This window comes from Piliocolobus tephrosceles, chromosome 11 (assembly GCF_002776525.5).
Source record: "Piliocolobus tephrosceles isolate RC106 chromosome 11, ASM277652v3, whole genome shotgun sequence".
NCBI classification, from domain to species: domain Eukaryota; kingdom Metazoa; phylum Chordata; class Mammalia; order Primates; family Cercopithecidae; genus Piliocolobus; species Piliocolobus tephrosceles.
Window position 1 is genome coordinate 104,895,543 of NC_045444.1, and position 4,429 is coordinate 104,899,971.

The window sequence follows — 4,429 nt, forward strand, 5'->3', positions numbered from 1 at the left end:
TTTTTTTTTTTTTTTGAGACAGAGTCTTACTCTGTCGCCCAGGCTGCAGTTCAGTGGCTTGATCTCAGCTCACTGCAAGCTCTGTCTCCTGGGTTCACGCCGTTCTCTCGCCTCAGCCTCCTGAGTAGCTGGGACTACAGGCACCTGCCACCACGCCCTGCTAATTGTATTTTTAGTAGAGACAGGGTTTCACCATTCACAGGATGGTCTCGATCTCCTGACCTTGTGATCTGCCTGCCTTGGCCTCCCAAAGTGCTGGGATCACAGGCGTGAGCCACCATGCCCAGCCCAAAAATATTTTTTAAAATGCAGACAACTTTTTTTTTTTTTTTGGACGGAGTCTCACTCTGTCACCCAGGCTGGAGTGGAATGACACCATCTCGGCTCACTGCAAGCTCCGCCTCCCAGGTTCACGCTATTCTCCTGCCTCAGCTTCTTGAGTAGCTGGGACTACAGGTGCCCACCACTGCGCCCGGCTTATTTTTTGTATTTTTAGTAGAGATGGGGTTTCACCATGTTAACCAGGATAGTCTCGATCTCCTGACCTCGTAATCCGCCTGCCTCGGCCTCCCAACATGCTGGGATTACAGGCATGCGCTACTGTGCCTGGCCCATTGTGTCATTTTTAAAAATTTGTTTTATTTTTAAAAAATAGGTACAGGCGCAGTGGCGCATGCCTGTAATCCCAGCACTTTGGGAGGCTGAGGCAGGTGGAACACTTGAAGTCAGGAGTTCAAGACCAGCCTGACTAACATGGTGAAACCCTGTCTCTCCTAAATGCAAAAAAAAAAAATTAGCCGAGCGTGGTGGCACATACCTGTAATCCCAACTACTTCGGGAGGCTGAGGCAGGAGAATCGCTTGAAACCGGGTGGTGGAGGTTGCAGTGAGCCAAGATCTTGCCATTGCACTCCAGCCTGGGCAACAAGAGTGAAACGCTGTCACAAAACAAAACAGAACAGAACAGAACAAAATAAAATGAGACTGGGTCTCACAATGTTGCCCAGGCTGGTCTCAAACTCCTGGGCTCAAGTGATCCACCCACCTCAGCCTCCTAAAGTGTGGTGATTAGTCTTGAGCCACTGCGCTCAGCCCATTGTATCATTTGTAACAGCAAAACACTTAAAATAATCTAAGTGTCCACCAATAAAGGACTGGTTAAATACATTTTGTTATTGAATACCATGTAGTCATGAAAACTGTGAGGAGGAACTATACAAGCTGATATAGAATGATCTCCAAGAGATACTGTTTTTTTGTTTTGTTTTGTTTTGTTTTTGAGACAGAGTCTCACTTTTTCACTCAGGCTGGAGTGCAGTGGAGCAATCTCAGCTCACTGCAAGCTCTGCCTCCCAGGTTCACGCCATTCTTCTGCCTCAGCCTCCCGTGTAGCTGGGACTACAGGCGCCCGCCACCGCATCTGGCTAATTTTTTGTATTTTTAGTAGAGACGGGGTTTCACTGTGTTAGCCAGGATGGTCTCGATCTCCTGACCCTGTGATCCACCCATCTCAGCCTCCCGAAGTGCTGGGATTACAGGCGTGAGCCACCGCACCCGGCCCCAAGAGATACTGTTAAATGAAACAAGGCAAGATTCATAACAATGATGGTGTATTCCTATGAAGGCAAAATATAAAAATAGACACAAATATGAATATATACTTTCACTTACTCTGAGAAGATAATTGTGGCTAATCCTGGGGAGTGAGGCTGGGGGAATGAGATTCATCTAATGTATAAGAGACACATTTTGTTACATTTCTGTTTGTAATTTGAATTATTTTACCAGGTACATTTATTAAATTTTATTTATTTATTTATTTATTTATTTATTTATTTATTTATTTATTTTTGAGACAGAGTTTCACTCTTGTTGCCCAGGCTGGAGTGCAGTGGTGTGATCTTGGCTCACTGCAACTTCTGCGTCCTGTGTTCAAGTGATTCTCCTGCCTCAGCCTCCAAAGTACTGGGATTACAGGCACCTAACACCAAGCCCAGCTAACTTTTTGTATTTTTAGTGGAGGCGGGGTTTCACTATGTTGGCCAGGCTGGTCTTGAACTCCCGACCTCAGGTGACCTGCCTGCCTTGGCCTCCCAAAGTGCTGGAATTACAGACATGAGCCACCATGCTCCACCTTATTCAATTTTAAAAATAAAAATAGGCTGGGCATGGTGGCTCCCACCTGTAATTCCAGCACTTTGGGAGGCCGAGGCAGGTGGATCACAAGAAGAATGGCTTGAACCTGGGAGATAGAGCAGAGCCAAGATCATGCCACTGCACTCCATACTGGGCAACAGAGCGAGACTCTGTCTTAAAATAAATAAATAAATAACAAAAATAGTTCAAATTTAAAACACACTCACTTAGCTTCCTAAATATAATAGCAAAGATAGAAATAATAAATTCTGGGCCGGGCGCGGTGGCTCAAGCCTGTAATCCCAGCACTTTGGGAGGCCGAGACGGGCGGATCACGAGGTCAGGAGATCGAGACCATCCTGGCTAACACGGTGAAACCCCGTCTCTACAAAAAAATACAAAAAACTAGCCAGGCGACGTGGTGGGCGCCTATAGTCCCAGCTACTCGGGAGGCTGAGGCAGGAGAATGGCATGAACCTGGGAGGCGGAGGTTGCAGTGAGCTGAGATCCGGCCACTGCACTCCAGCCTGGGTGAGAGCGAGACTCCGTCTCAAAAAAAAAAAAAAAAAGAAATAATAAATTCTGCCAGGCACAGTGGCTCACCCCTGTAATCCCAGCACTTTGGGAGGCCGAGGTGGGCCGATCACTTGAGGTTGGGAGTTTGAGACCAGCCTGGCCAACATGGTGAAACCCCATCTCTACTAAAAATACAAACATTAGCTGGGCATTGTGGCACGTGTCTGTAATCCCAGCTACTTAGGAATTGAGGCAAGAGAACCACTCGAACCCGGGAGGCGGAAGTTGCAGTGACCTGATATCACACCACTGCACTCCAGCCTGAGTGATAGAGTAAGACATTGTCTCAAAAAAAAAAATAAAGAAAGAAAGAAATCATAAGTTCCATTTCCATTTCTTTCCTTTAAATATTCATTGCATGCCTACTATGCACCAGGTTCTTGGGTGTAGCAGGGAGTAAATCACTGGGGTCAGGGGGGAGGAAGGGGTAATAGACATAAAAAGTAAACCGGGTGTGGTGGCTCCTGCCTGTAATCCCAGCACTTTGGGAGGCCCAGGTGGGCAGATTGCTTGAGCCCAGGAGTTCCATTCCAGCCTGGGCCACATGGCAAAACCCCATCTCTACAAAAAGTACAAAAAAATTAGCCGGAGGTAGTGGTGAGAGCCTATGGTCCCAGCTATTCTGGAGGCTGAGGTGGGAGGATTCCTTGAACCCAGGAGGTCGAGGCTGTAGTGAGCCCTGATTGCACTCCAGCTTGGACAACAGAGTGAGACCTTGTCTGAAAAACAAAAATAAAAAGTAATTAATACTTCACTGTAAGATGAAGGAAAAGTTACTTAAAAATGAGTTATTATAAAAGAAGTAGAAAGTGGTAAGTAAAAAGGCTGGGCGTGGTGGCTCAAGCCTGTAATCCCAGCACTTTGAGAGGCCGAGACGGGGAGATCACCTGAGGTCAGGAGTTCGAGACCATCCTGGCCGACATGGTGAAACTGTCTCTGCTAAAAATACAAAAATGAGCTGGGCGTGATGGCGCGTGCCTCTAGTCCCAGCTACTAGGAAGGCTGAAGCAGGAGAATCGCTTGAACCTGGGCGGCAGACGTTGTAGTGAACCGATATCACATCACTGCTCTCCAGCCTGGCGACAGAGTGAGACTCCGTCTCAGTAAATAAATAAATAAATAAATAAAATTTAAAAAAAATAAAAATACCGTAGACAAAAGAAGAGATATAACAATAAAAGGAAATGCATGGGCTGGGCGCAGTGGCTCACACCTGTAATCCCAGCACTTTGGGAGGCCAAGGTGGACGGATCACTTGAGGTGAGGAGTTCTAGACCAGCCTGGCCAACATGATGAAACCCTGTCTCTACTGAAAATACAAAAACTAGCTGGGCATGGTGGTGCATGCCTGTAATCTCAGCTATTGCGGAGGCTGAGGCACGAAAATCGCTTGAACCCGGGAGGCGTAGGCTGCAGTGAGCCGAGATCACACCACTGCACTCCAGCCTGTGAGATACAGTCTTAAAAAATACATAAATAAAATATGATAAATGTTAATGCTTGAGTCCATGTACTATTATTTTCACTTTTCTATATGTTTGACATTTATCATAACAAAGACATTGGAAACAATTTTTAAGAACATGTTCACCAAACGATTCTCCTGGCTAAATTAAAAGGCAAACAAGAAACTAGAGACAAGTATCACATAAATAGTAGGCAAATTACCAGTCTTAAGACATTAACTATATAAACAATACCAACAAATTAATTAAAAA